This window comes from Symphalangus syndactylus, chromosome 19, assembly GCF_028878055.3.
Source record: "Symphalangus syndactylus isolate Jambi chromosome 19, NHGRI_mSymSyn1-v2.1_pri, whole genome shotgun sequence".
In the NCBI taxonomy this organism is placed as follows: Eukaryota; Metazoa; Chordata; class Mammalia; order Primates; family Hylobatidae; genus Symphalangus; species Symphalangus syndactylus.
Window position 1 is genome coordinate 10,673,656 of NC_072434.2, and position 15,053 is coordinate 10,688,708.

Consider the following 15,053-nt stretch of genomic DNA (forward strand, 5'->3'; position numbering starts at 1 on the left):
TCCTCCAACATTTTAACGAGCGCCAACTATACACTGGATATCATGTCAGAAGCTACAGGTACACAGTGATGCATATTTGCCTTCCAGGTGCCCACAGCCCACAGGGAGACAGACTTGACAACAAATAGTTACAGCTTGATGCAGCAAGGGCTAAAGTGGGGCAGGACGGCTCTGCCCAGGAGAGCTGGCAAGAGCTGATGGCTGAGGTGACTGTCAAGCTGGATGTTGAGCCGACCATTTTCTAGGCAAGGGAAGTGGACAGGCATTCCAGGCATAGAGAAAGTCAAATGAAGAGGCTGTGAGTGCCAGGAAGGGGCTGTGCCCTGCTTATCTCTGTCCTTATTTCCAGCTCTTTGCACAGTTCCAGGCACATGCCAGACCCACAGTGAATATGCATTCAGTGGATGAAAATAAGGAATGGAGAGAACATGCGGCGTGTTTGGAGAACAGTGAGGCAATTGCCAAGCAGGAGTATTTGTGGAAGGGAGGGGACATTAGGGAAGCAAGTCGGGGAAGAACAGACTGTGATAGCCTTTGAAGATGTAATAATCAGTTTGGACTCTGTCCCCAGGGACAAAGGGAGGGGGTCTGTCAGTGGCAGATGGACACAAGCAGATGTTTTTCAGGAAGACTGCTGGTAGAGGGCTGAGGGTGGGCTGGATGGGAGAGGAAGATGCCCATGGAGGGCCATCAGGAGGCTGCAACACTGGTCAGGTGAGGCCATTGGAGGCCAGATGAACTGAGAAGATGGTGGTATCCCCACTCTCATATGTTGTTCACTCAAAATAAAAATTATTCACAAAACACAATGCTCTTATGTGTACTGAAATTAAAATAGCCTTTTTCTCCTGGATCGTTTCATTGCAAAATTCAGGATTGCTTCACTAAAACTGAGCTTCCCTCACTTTTGGGGGCCCTCCCCATTACAGGTACCCTAAGCAGGCATCTGATCAGTCTTGGGAATACTGCAGTGTTGCCTCACCTGAGGCAGGGCTGGTAAGGAGAACAGGAGGGGATGATTTTGGGAAACTTCCAGGCAGACATCTTTGGATTTTGGCAGCAGCTTGGTATTAGGATAGATGGAGAGGGGAGGAATGCCCCTATCTCAGATGTTATAGAGCATAGCATTGGGGTGGGAAGGAACTGATTGGGTGTTGTAGGGAGTAGAAGTGGGAAAAGACTAATAAGTGCATTTTGGGACAAAATGCTTAGCAGTGAAATGTCAAAGAAGGAAATGGCCCCTAGCCAGCAGCATGTTGGGGATATCGAAGTAATGGAAAGACTCAGAGGAGAGAGGAGAGAGAGGGAGGAAGGAGAGCCAGGTTGGGGCCCAAGGTGTAAGGTAGGAGTCAGTGTGGATTATTAGAAATTTACAGATAATTACCAAGTACCATGAAAATTTACCTCACTGGTTCACAGCTGTAATCTGTGCTTTCCCTCAGGCTTTGGATAACAATATTTACCCGAGCTACCTTTCTGATAAAGTGATTAATGAGAACCAGGAATGGTCCCTCAAGAACCAGGAAAAGCCAATGATCCTCAGCCTGACATAATTGAGAACTGACAAACTAGACACTTATTTAAATAAGTCTTTTTTCAGTGCTATGCCACTATCTTAGAAGATATTCACAAAGAGGTCACAACTTAGGGAATGCTGTAGAGATAATGTGAGTTTTAAATGCAAGATACATATCGTCTCACCCCAGTTAAAATGGTTTTATCCAAAAGACAGACAATAACAAATGCTGGTGAGGATGTGAAGAAAAGTTAACCCTTGTACACTGTTGGTGAAAATGTAAATTAGTACAGCCATTATGGAAAACAGTTTGGAGGCTCCTCAAAAAACCGAAAGTAGAGCTACCACATGATCCAGCAATCCTACTGCTGAGTATATACCCAAAAGAAAGGAAATGAGTATATCAAAGAGATATCTGCACTCTCATGTTTGTTGCAGCTCTGTTCACAATAGCCAGGATTTGGAGGCAACCTAAGTGTCCATCAACAGATGAATGGATAGAGAAAATGTGGTACTTATACACGGTGGAGTACTATTCAGTTATAAAAAAGAATGAGATCCTGTCATTTGCAACAACATGGATGAAACTGAAGGTCTTCATGTTAGGTGAAATAAGCCAGGCACAGAAAGACAAACATCACATGTTCTCACTTATTTGCAGGATCTACAAATAAAACAATTGAACCCATGGACACAGAGAGTAGAATGATGGTTACCAGAGTCTGGGAAGGGTAATGGGGGTGGGGGAAGGTAAGGATGGTTAATGGGTTACAAAAAAATAGTTAGAATGAATAAGACCTACTATTGATAGCACCACAAGGTGACTGTAATCAAAATAATTTGCTTGTACGTATAGAAATAATTAGAAGAGTATAATTGGATTGTGATACAAAGGATAAATGCTTAAGGGGATGGATATCCCATTTCCCAAGATGTGATTATTCCATCTTGCATGCCTGTATCAAAATATCTCATGTACCCCATAAACATACACACTTACTATGTACCCATAAAAATTAAAAATAAATAAATTTTAAAAAGCAAGATATATATAAACACAGAACAATCATAACTCAATAAAAGCTATAAACAACAAAATACATAGAATAAGGGAAATAAAGAAATTTCCATAAAATATTAAAAGTATTTAGTTGATGGAAGTATGGGTGAGTAACTTTTTCTCTCTTCTACTTATATATTTCTGAATTTTCCAATTGTTCTATAGTGTGATGTGTTAATTCTTAAAAGATGAAAGTATAAGCTTTCATGAAGGCAAAAACTAATATTACTGTGTGTCTTTCAAAGGGTATATTTGCCTACTTTTTTCCAATCCTGCCATTAAGGGGTACTTAAGACTGAGATTCCATCCAAATCAAATCCTGGCTTAATTAAAAGTATCAAGCACTCCTTGAATGCCTACCATGTACCAGGGGCTGAGATGGAATCCAGGAAAGAATAAAATCGTTTCTAAGGTAGGAGATGGAATGATGAATTAATCTTCAATAAGCTCAGTTTTTGTCCTGCTAAACCTCATAGTGACTTATATAAGCGAAACAGAAAGAAATCCAAAGTGTACTCATCTACACTGAGAACGCTGTGGTAAGTGGAAACAACACTGGGCCAAGGTTCAAGTTCTGGTTCTGCACTAGCTGAGAAACCTGAGGTCCCTCTCTGAGGGTCAAATTCCTCCTGTGTTAGTCAAGGAGGCTGTGCTAAGGGAAGGGCTCCAGAAGGCAGCAAGAGTCTCAACCTCTGCCACTTGCTGGCCTGGGACGTTGAACATAAAGCTAGTATGACCCACCTTGCAGGGTTGATATGGGGCAGGGGGTGAAAAGATAGATGATTGCTAGATAGATGAATGGATGGATAACTAGCTAGCTAGCTAGATAGATATAACTCAGTACCCAGAATATAACAACACATTAGTAAATGGGAGCTTCTATTGTTATAAATTCTGAAATTCCTTACAGTTCTTCAATTTGGTGATTATAAGTGCTGTGTCTACAGTCGATGATGATGATGATGAAGATGATGATCATGATGGTGATATTATTTTCTAAGAGCCCTTTTCTTCTTGCTGTCTTTCCCTATTGACCAAGTTTCTACAGAAGAGACACATACCTGGTCACATAAAAGTGAGTCGCCAAGGAGGCCCCATATTGTCTCTGTCTATGTTGGACATGCCTTGCTGGACAAACCACGTCTTTCTCTCAATTTCCAACACTTAGTCTCTGTTTTCTTATCTGAAAAGTTGCCCCCACAACTTCCTCACATAAAAGTGCTGTGAGGAATAAATCCATACACTTATTCCTCACGTATGTATTGAGTGCCTACTGCATGCCTGGCATTGTTCAAAGAGCTGGAAATCTAAGAATGAACAAAACAGAAAGAGGCTCCACACTGGGCACTTAGCAGATACCCCAACATTAATTTCTCCTCTTAAGCTTAATTTAAATGGAAATAAGACAGCAGTGGGAATTCAAAGAGATTCTCAATTCAGAAGAACCAGTGTTATCTCTTCAGCATTCCTTTAAAGAATTTGGGAACAAAACACTGACTGTTAACTAGCTCCCCATTCGTGTGCTAGAGGGAAGCCACCTTCTTTTTCCCCCTTCACATTGGCCTTGAAAGGGGACCCAGTGGGTGAGAGGGGACATTGTCCTTTCTTTCTGGCATATAGAGCCTTAGCTTTAACTTTCACATTCCCCACAGCACTCATCTGCCTTGGCTCTGTTACATGTCCTGACATGTAGAACCAAAGGAAACACAAAGTGAAAATGAAACGCATGTTCCACCTGAGTCACTGTCTGTGTTTCTCTTTTATCACCAAAGCAATGAACTCCCACACAACTGAGGCTTGTTCTATTTAGGTTGTAAAACGTCATCTTTGTAATTAAAGCACACTATTATTGTTATAAAGTAAACAATTGGAAAACACGTTCTTAGAAACATCTCTCTGATTCATAAATATTTGGGTGGTGAAATCACAGAAGTGGAATGCTAACCTTGCTAACACACTAGTGATAAAGATCAGTAGGCACTTATGTTACACAGGGGAAAGTTAGCCTTAGTGTGCAGTACAAAAGTGAGGTGGGAAATAGGAGTTATCTTGTAATGGCCATTTGGAATCATGGAGGTTTAAAAAAATATAAACTTTTTTCTCATGTTAAATTTCACTTCACTTGTGTTTATTAATTCATTGAAGGAATATTAATTCATTGAAGGAATATTTTGTTCCCACTCCACTGGGGCCACACCCCACAGGCACTTTAAGCCCCAACCACTTGAGGCGCTAGCGGTTTCATTTGCTCATCAAGCCTCTCACATCCTACATTCTTGCCTGTGACGGAAGTTCTCCTCCTGCCACCCAAACCTTTCCATTTGCAAAACTGCTGTTTCATTTTATCTTTCAAAATCCAGTTTCGGAGTCACTTCCTTGTGTAGGTAATACAATGTTACTCGCATCCAGGACTAGCCATGTAATTAGCGGGGCCTATTACAAAATGCAAATGTGGAGCCCCTTGTTCAGAAATTATTAAGAATGTCAAGTCAGTGACAGCAGAGCATTAAGCCAATGTGAAACTTGTCAAGGGTGGGACCGAACAGGTCATCCGGCTTATGAGGCTAGCCAAGGACACACCTTTTCTGTGTTCCCATACTTCTTAGAGGATATTTTTGTTTCTTGGCCATTCAGCATCTATCCATCCCAATTCGAGTAATGGTTTCCCAGTTTTCCTCTGAGAAAGCCACTTCCCTCACATTTCTGGTCCCCGTGCATTGGGTGACCAGTCAGAGCAAACCAGGCCAGGGACCACTGTGGTTGGTCCAGGAAGGGGCTCAGGATCCATGTAGAGCCACTGTGCTGCGGGAGCACTGGCCTGGGGCTGCTGGAGGCAGCTCACTAGCTGGACTTGAAGGCAGGGGGCTGTAGCCTGGGGCTGCTGAGGTTGCCATGGGCAACTGCAGAAAAAGGATAGAGCCAAGAGGCTCTACATCAAGCTGGGTGGCAGCCACACTTTCTGCAGAGTTTTCAGTTATATGAACCGGCAAATCCCAACGTTTTGTTAAGCCATTATTTACTGTTTTTTCTAAGGAGCCAAAGAGTCCTAGGGGCTACACATCTATTTGGTCTTTATATACATATTTTTATACATGTGTTTCCCTACAGTTTTATGAACTCCTTGGGAGTGGGTATCCTATTTTGCTCATCTTACCATCCTCAGTGGTTGAGATATTATTAAAATACCCTTTTACTTTTTAAATAAATAGAATTGTAATAGTAGATGGCAAAACAATAATTGACAACCCTGAAATTATCCTCAACTTTTGTTGTGAAACTTAACCAGTCTGTAAAGTCGGATTGGCTGTGAGCCCCTGCACAAGTATTCAGTTCAATACATGCTAAGTTCAGATGGCCAGGCAATCAACCAATGGGTTAATTCTGCTCATAGGTGCTGGCAACACTCTCTTCTTTCCCCTGACCTTTAGGCCTGTAAGGGGCCCAGTAGCTTCAGCCCACAAAGCACATGCACACCCATTAGCTCCTCTGCATCTCCCACAACCCTAAAAAGGGATCAGGAGGGGTGCTTCATCTCCATTTTACAGACTGGAGATTGAAATAAAGAGTCTGGGCAGTTTCAGCAACATGCTCTGTTTTTGTCTATAGACCCAGGCTCTCCTGTACCCGCTGCCACCCTCATCTGAGACTCTTCTGCCCTCTGTCTCTGCTCTGTCTTCTCCCTCCTTGCTCTTTGACCCTTCCACCCTAATAAGGCAAAATGTTTAAGAGGTAGAGTGACTTTTTAAATCTGACACCAGTAGGACTCTGTTCATTTATAAAGGCACAAAATAAGCAAAATGCCAACTCTGAAAAATTGTTAGGTTTTTTGTTTTCTTTTTTGTTTGTTTAGTTCATAGTCTCTTAATATTTACTTTTTAGAAATAAGTTATTTGTATTTAATTTTAAAAGAAAAATAATGAACCCCAGCTAGAAAGTTACAATAAAACATTTTCTAGTCCTTGCCAGTCTTCCATTAAATTCATGAAGCATGTAGACTACCTGGAATGTGTCTTAGCCTCATGCATTATTTCCCCAGGCCTCATCTGAAGGGCCTGCTGGCCAGCTGCTCGTCAGCTCCACCGAGCCCCGAACTGGAGGAAATGGAATTTAACTTCACAGGGAGGGCTAGACCAGACAGAGGGAAGACTTATGCTCTGGGAGTGCTTAGACATTGGAACAGGCTACCAAGGCAGGTGGGTGATGATTCCTTCCAGGTGGATGTGTGTGCCTCTGAGTGAGCACCCATGTGCAGGCAACTCAAGGACAAATTGGAAATAGGGAGCTATCTTACATGAAATCTGAGCGCTCAAGAATTCCAGGAGTGGCTACTCAACATCACGGATTGAACAGGGACTTTGGGGTGTTTTAAAGATCTACAGAAAAATAAAGACAGCCCTAGGGCTGAGAATGGTGACTGCTATGAATAGAGACACAGACACATAGGTATGCTTACAATCATTTACAAAGTCTTAAGAACACTTTTTTTTTTTTTTTAAAGAGACAGGGTCCCTCTCTATCATCCAGGCTGGAGTGCATTAGGGCAATCACAGCTCACTGCAGCCTTGATCTCCTGGGCTCAAGTGACCCTCTAGCCTCAGCCTCCCAAATAGCTGGGACTACAGGCACATGCCACCGCGCCTGGCTAATTTTTTAATTTTTTAATTTTCTTCTTTTTGGTACAGATGATCTCACTTTGTTGCCCAGGCTGGTCTTGAACACCTAGGCTCAAGCCATCCTCCCACTTCAGCCTCTCAAAGCACTATGGTTACAGGTGTGAGCCACCACACCCAAGAACACTTATTTTTAAATGCCGTGTAATCAATGGATGTATCAGGATGGCAGCACCCAAACCCATAGATCTGTTTTAATATCTCAAGAAGCGAGACCATCAGATACAAGGGCCTCTTGCTGTGATGTAATGGAAAGCGCACAGCCCACCAAAGTGGTTGAACCTGAATGCAATCAGGCCCCTAGATTTGACCGTTTGTTTTTGTGAAATTCAGAGGATAGAGGAAATGGTTAAACAATGCTGAGGATGTAATCAGCCAAATCCAGAATGAGGGAAATTCTACAGGACAAATTACCTAATTTCTTCAACAAATAAATAGCATGAAAAATAAGGAGAAAGAATATGGTAGGTTAAAATAGACTTAAGAGACCTATCACCAAATATAATGTATGGACCTTGTTAGGATCCTGATTCTGTCGAACTAACTGTAAAATGACATTTAAAGACACACTTTTGGAAACGTGAACATAGATTAGCTAATTCGATGATATTAGAAAATTATTAATAAATTTTTTAGCTATGTTGTGATTATTATCTTAAAAGCCCTTATCAGTCTTTAAAATGAATAAAATACTTAGATGAATGTTGAAAACATAAGTGAAATAAACCAGATTTTTAAAAATGTTGTATGATTTCACTTAGTTGAAGTGTCCGGAATGGTCAAATTCAGAGACAGAAAGTAGAATAGTGGTTACTAGGGGCTAGGTTGAGGGAGAAATGAGGAGTTATTGTTTAATGGGTACAGAGTTTCAGTTTATGATGCAAATGTTCTGGAGACATGGTGGTGATGGTTGCACACAATGTGAAGTTACTTAATGCAGCTGAATTGTACACTTACAAATGGTTAAAATAGAACATTTTATGTTATGTACATTGTACCGCAATTTTAAAAGAAGTCCTTATCTGTTAGAAACCTACTCTGAGATGCCTATGATTTGCTTTAAAATACTCCCACCCGGCAGAGGTTGCAGTGAGCCGAGATCGCTCCACTGCACTCCACCCTGGGCAGCAGAATGAAACCCTTTCTCAATAAATAAACAAATAAAAATTTAAAAAATGCCTATCCTACCCTATCACCCCATAAAAGAAAACTGTGCGGAAGGGGAGATTAAATAAGATTGGCAAAGTATTGATAATCATTAAAGCTGGATTTCAGGTATATGAGGATTTATATGTGTACGTTTGCAAATTCCTATGATTAAAAAGTTTAAAAATGACTGCAGAATGCCTTACTATCAAGGATAAATGAATACAGTGCAAATCTGCCCACAAACGTAGCCGAGCCCAGCTGATTGGAGGAGTGCACACAGTGGACTGGGGCGGGGGGGTTGGAGAGCATTCGCCACAGCCAATCCTCGGCCATCGGGTGTCTAAAGAGCACCTACGTTTTCAAAACTACATCCTGACCTCTGCTCTTGCCAGAACATCTCAATAACCTTCTCAACTGGTTTCCTGAGCTTCTAGATTATATTTTTTCCACAGACATAAGCCAAGATATCACTTTAGATGTTCTCCTTTGCAAGAGGAGCCTGGTGGCAGTTGTTGAATATAGTTGAGGAACAGAATGTCACAGGCTGGCGAGAACACTCAGGAGAGGTCCTCTCTGTCTAAAGAGCCTGGGGAGACTGCGGTGCAGGAGGCTCCGTTGGGAAGATGGGTCTTAACACATGCCGTTAAGAAGGTGGGGAAAAGCATTCCAAGCAGAGGATCAGAATATGCAAAGATATGGAAGCATAAAGGAGTATGTATCTCTCCAGAAAGGGAGCGCAGCCACATGTCCCTGGTGCAGGATACAGGGGAAGAGGCAGCTGGAAAAGTTGGGATCAGATGGTGGACGGTCTTATGTGTATTGCTATGAATTGTATTCTTTCAACAAACTGAGAGGCTACCAAGAGCCATGTTCTTTGCAAAGATGTACAAGAAACCAGGCCCATGATAGAGGAATATTTTTCACTTCTGTGCAGTCTTTCCTCCTCATCTAAGTGGTTGGCGCACTTACCTTATAGTAAGAGCCATGAAAGTACATTATCCTGCTCCCCTAATGCTGCCCTTATCCATTGCTAACTTGGTAAGTCTTTCAACAGGAGACCCATTAAGCTTATATTACCATTCAAAGTGGTGCCTGGGAAATGTGCAATTTCTGATGGCGCAATAATAGAGATGGCCATTGCAAAATGAGTACCCGCATTTATGGCTCCTGTGTTCACATTGAATTCAATTTTTGAGTATTTCCACCTGTTACGTTTTAAAAATTGAAGTAATATATGCACAAGATAAAAGAAATCAGATAATAAGGAAATGTTTATATTGAAAACTAGCAGGGCTCACCCCACACACATGCCACCTGCCAGAGACTACTACATTTAACTGCCTCTTTTAAAAATTATTTGGATGGTGAACTTCCTAACTCCAAAAAATATGCTTATGTGAGTTTTTAAAAACAGTTCGTTGGTCAGTTTAAGACATTCTTTTTTACTTCTTTTTTTTTTTTTTTTGAGACGGAGTCTCACTCTTGTTGTGCAGGCTGGAGTGCAGTGGTGCGATCTTGGGTTTAAGCGATTCTCCTGCCTCAGCCCCCAAATGGCTGGGATTACAGGTGCTCTTTGGACTCACCTCTATAAAATTGAACATAATTTCCTATTCCCTTCCCCCAACTTTTTTATTTATAATTTAGTTCTTCTATGGGTTTCCTCTGTACACTTATATGATATACTTAATCTTCTATTTCTTCCTCCATCTAGAAAGTAACTTTTGACTCCCTAGTACATTAGCCGAGGATGTCAGCACAGTTCCCTCCTTTCTGTCTCTCCCTTGCTCCCATTATCTGCTATTTGTACCTTTAATTTTGCATCAAGAGTGAAAACATTTACAATGAGCTCTGTTTCCATTCTCATGTCTTCCTTGCTTTGTGGGTAGGTTGATTTTAAGAGTGGAGAGCTAATAGACAAGGTTTGCATTATTATGACTGTGTCAACCCGGGATTGCTGTGATGCCGAGGAGTATGCTAGGATCACATTTCTCCACCCTGCCACAGTCACCACTCATGGCCACTTCAAGGAGAATGTGCCTAGTGAAAGCAGAAAAACAGACTCTCTCTTATGACCTGGGTTCAAATGTTCAAAGTGATGCTATATTTTAGATGGCTTCGGGTTGGAAGAATGATTTTGTTTTAAAAATATAAATATGTCTTCATATTCACAGAAAAAAGTATATACATATATTACTTATATTTTTGAAAAGGAAGTTATTGCCAAGTATGAAGGCGACTAAAATATGGCATCATTTTGAGCATTTGAAGGAGTGATTATGTGGATGGTGGAGGAAGAAGGCAAAATTTCAAAATGTCCAAAATGAGAAATAAATAGATAATGTCCAAATGGAAAAATCAGGAAATGAGCAGTACACACACATGATCTATAAACATGGAGAAGAAAGAGTGAAAAGAATTGAAAGCAATTGCCTTCAGGGAGTGGGAACAGGTGTGGGGTTGCATGAGCTGGGAGACTGTTTTGTTTTCTTTTTCCATTATAAGCCTTATAGTATTGTTAGAGTTTTTAAACTTTGTACATGTATTACTTTGATAAAAAGTAAATTTAAATTTAAAAATAGAGTAATTGTCCTTCTCATCCTACCCACAAGGTAATTACTGCTGCCCCAATCTGATAGGCATTAGGCGCTAAAAAGAGACTCCAAAGCTCTTTGTGTGAAATGAATTTTGTGTCCCGGTGGTGACACCCTAGGGTGATGAGATGTGATTCTTTATTGGTAGACACAATGTCAGCAAACCTGTCTTTACTCTTGAGCCAACTGGTTCTACCTTTTCCCTGGTGGGAGCTGGTGGAAACATGCCAGGTTAGGGCTGTTTCTGAGCAGGGTGGGGAGTGGAGAACGTGCAGTTTCAATTAATCCCCTTGTTTTCATCCAATCCACACCCTGCCTGGAGTTTCCTAGTCCTAAGCCTCTTCTGTTGGGTTTCAATGTATCCTTAAAACAAGCTTCTCAAGGCGAGAGGGATAGACACCTGGCTGTAGGGGTAGAAGAAGCTACTGAGGAAAGCAAAATTGAGTCAGACTTAATGGCTGATTTTCCCTGGTCTCAACATCCCCCCACTCACTCACCTCCCACCGTCACTGTCACCCCACATGGTGAGTCTCACAGGGGTCTACAGAGGGACTGCAGCTCCCCCCCGGCCGCCCCAGCAGGTGCCTTGCTTGGACTGCTGCATTGCTAAACTAAGTACAGGCACCGTATCCCACACTCCCCATTCTCCACAATTCTGTTGACATCTCTTGTCTGCTGTTATCTGTCTTCCTGTCCTGTCTGTCCTTTAAGATAATTCATTTTTTAAATCCCTGCAGTGTTATTTTTAGGGGACTTGGGAAGAAAGAGAGGAGATACACACGTATGTATGAGTGAGTGAATGAATGGTTAACACTTCATTTTAACTGAAGTTACAACTGACTTTCAAATGGAAAGGCTGGATTTTATTTACTGTTTTCTGCCCTCTGTTTTAAGTTCATATTCTGGGGTATTTCCATGTTAGCAAAACTTTGTCCCTTGACCAATGGCAGCTTCCCTGAGTCCAGCCTGTGGGCTTCTAAGCATGTGGGTTTGTCACAAGAGGTACAGACTAGAGATTGTGGTTTGTGTCACATAACCCACCCCCATGGCAGCAATCCTGACTTCTGCAAAAGCCCACTCACAAGTCAGTTGTTTGGAATGCAAAACATATTTTCCTATAGAAACAATATCATAAAGGAATATTCTAGTTCTCAGGTCAGCTTTTCAAAAAGTCTGTCTAATGCAGATAAAAACTCATAGGTACAAATATTCTTCATTTATTAAGTCATCCCAAGCATTTATTGAACACCAATTATGTGTAATTTAAACATGATATTATTATTGTAGGATTCTATCAAACACAATTTTTTAAATACATCACTTTCCTCTATTTTTTTAGCTTCCATTGTTTTTAACTCGGAAGCTCTTCTCCAAAACGTAATCTTCTCCTGCCTTCCCTCTAACTCACCCATTCCACTTTAAGAGAAAAAGGCAAAACTTGTGTCAGAGTCGGTGAAAATATTCATTCGTCAGAGACAGAAAGTCCCCAGAGCTTCTCTGCACCTGGAGGGCTCCTCTGCCCTGCGGAGGGCCCAGCCCAGGGTCACTTTCACAGTAAGAAGCTGCTCATTGTACTTCCCCCAGGGCCCTGCAGGGATTTGGTGAAATTGAGAATTGGCTCCCCGTCAATTATCTTTGGGATTCCTAAGGTTGCAGCACTGACCTAGACAAAAAGTCACTTTTTAAGGCTTAGCATGATAACTGTTGGTTATTTTTTGACTTCCCATAAAATTCAAAGGTAACTAGGGCATGTTGCCAGCTCAGCGCTTCACATGTTTATTTTCTCCCACATCAATTCATGTCTGGCTTCCAGAGGGCTAATGCTGTCACTCAGGAGGCACAGGTGACAGCTACTTTGTAGTGGAGATTGGAAACTCTCACCAAATGAAGTTCTTTGGCACTTTCTCCAAAGTTATTCAGGGCAGGAATGTTATTCAAGATGGCAAACTCATACTGATGTAGTCATTCATTCATTCACCAAATACTCCTTTACTGCTTACTGCATGCCAGGCATTGCCCTTGGTGCTGAAGATGCCCCGTGGAGTCACTGCGACGTCATTAACTCTGCACTTTGAGCAGCAAAGAGGAAGAAAGTGCCATGTCCTAAGAAGAGTATTCCCTCCCACTGGCTTGCCCCAAATAAAAATTCACCAGCTTAGGAGAAAGGGAGAAAGGGGAGAGGGAGACATAGGGGAGCTGCCTGTGTGGGTCCTCCTTCCCTAGTCAAGCTCTGGGTCAAGAGATAATAGAAACTTCACGACCAATTAGGGAACCCCAGGATGGAAGTGCCCTGAGCCCCCTTCCACAGGTAACTTCCCCCAGAAGCCTGTGTGAAGGTAGAAGAGGCATGGCTGAGTGAGGCATCCAGGCGGATGGGCTGAGGACAGACTCACAGTCTGGTGCAAAAAAAGGAGCCAGGACCTCCCCTGCCCACGGGCAGGACCCCGGAGGGTCGAGAGAGGCTGGAGGACCCAACAATTTTGGGAAAAGGAGAATGCCAAGGCCACTGGAGACCACAACAGATCCTAGGTCATTTGGGAGGAAGTCAGGAGGATGGGTGCCAATGACCAAAGGCCCAGGGGACCCCACACCTCAACAAAGCCACTGTGGATAAAGAGCAATAACCATGGAGCAGGTGCCTCTCTCTCTAGGCACCAGGGCAAAAGTAACCCTCATTACACACACACACACACACACACACACCCCTAGAACTGAGAGCCCCTCCAGGAAGAATGGGAGAAAATCTGCCTAGGTTGATAACCAGAAATGACCCTGTAGCCCTTCATTTGGCTGAGTTTATCTGAAGAAGACTCTGTTTTCTGTGACAGAGGGAGGGTTCAGAAACTAAGAATTACAAAATATAATCTATTACAGTTTTGCACACATGAATATGTGGCCTATGAAACTTGCTCCTGCTTCACGCACAAATAAATTTTTAAAACCACGTCTTCATAAATTCCCTGGGAAAGCAAACACGTGGTGAAACAGAGGGAAGTCCCTACATCGGATGGGGTGGTGTGAGGTGGCCCCTCCACGGAGGGCTCCCCTGATGGTGAAGCCTGAAGGAGAAGGTGCCAGCTATGCAGAGAATCCTAAGAAGAGGGCTCTGGGCAGTGGCAACAGCACCAGCCAAGGTCCTGAGGCACGAAGGGATTCAGCTGTTTGAGGAACTGAAGGAAGTTCGCCAGCACTGGGCATGGGGGCACGGCAGAGGGAGCCAGGCTGAGTCTGGAGAGGTCAACAGGCAGAAGGCTCCAGCAGCACCTTTGCATCCCCAGGGCTCAGCAGCCCCAGAGCTGCCACACACAGGAGCCCTGCTCACCTTTCACCACCCAGCTCTGCTAATAATCCTTCCTCTCACCATCCTGTGGATCAGCCTCACTATTCAGGCACTTCTCCCAGTCCCCTTAGAGGCCCCCCGACCCCCTCGGCACTCAGAACACGTCTTATCTTGTAGGGTTTCTCTTCTCCTCCTTTTGGTATCTGACAGTTTGGAGAGGGGACACCATAAGGTGATCACAGGGCTGGAGAATGGGCAGCCACAGGGCTGTGTTTACCATGCAGATTCCTGAGTCTCTGTCCCAGGTATCCTCACACACAAAGCCTGCCTGGGGCCCTGCAATCTGAGTGACCAGAAAGTTCCCACAAAAGTTCCATCCAGGTGGCCCGGGAGCCGCACTTGGAGAGACTTCAGGTGAAAGAGAGAGGCCATGTTAGGCAGGAGGGGGAAAGTGAGGGGCAACTTTATAAAGAATTTTAACTCCAGCATAGCATGATGATGAATTTTATGTGTCAGCTTGACTGGGCCATGGGGTGCCCAGATATTTGGTCAAGCATGATTCTGGGTGTTTCTGTGAGGGCGTTTTGGATGACCTTAGCACTTAAACTGATGGACCAAGTGAAGCAGATTGTCCTCCCCCTGGTAGGTGGCCTCATCCAGTTGTCTGAAGTCCTGAAGACAGTGAAAAGCCTGAGTAAAAGGTAACTCCTCCTGCCTGACTGCCTTTGAGCTAGGACATCAGTTTTTTCCTGCCTTTGGACTTGAACTGAAACATCAGCTCCTCCTG

General features: G+C 43.0%; 1 protein-coding gene across 1 annotated transcript in view; it reads right to left on the minus strand.

The window, feature by feature from the left end:
- Nucleotides 1-15,053, minus strand: part of ATF3 (activating transcription factor 3) — a 53,647-nt gene that overhangs the window by 19,857 nt on the left and 18,737 nt on the right. The gene's annotated exons all lie outside the window — the stretch shown is intronic.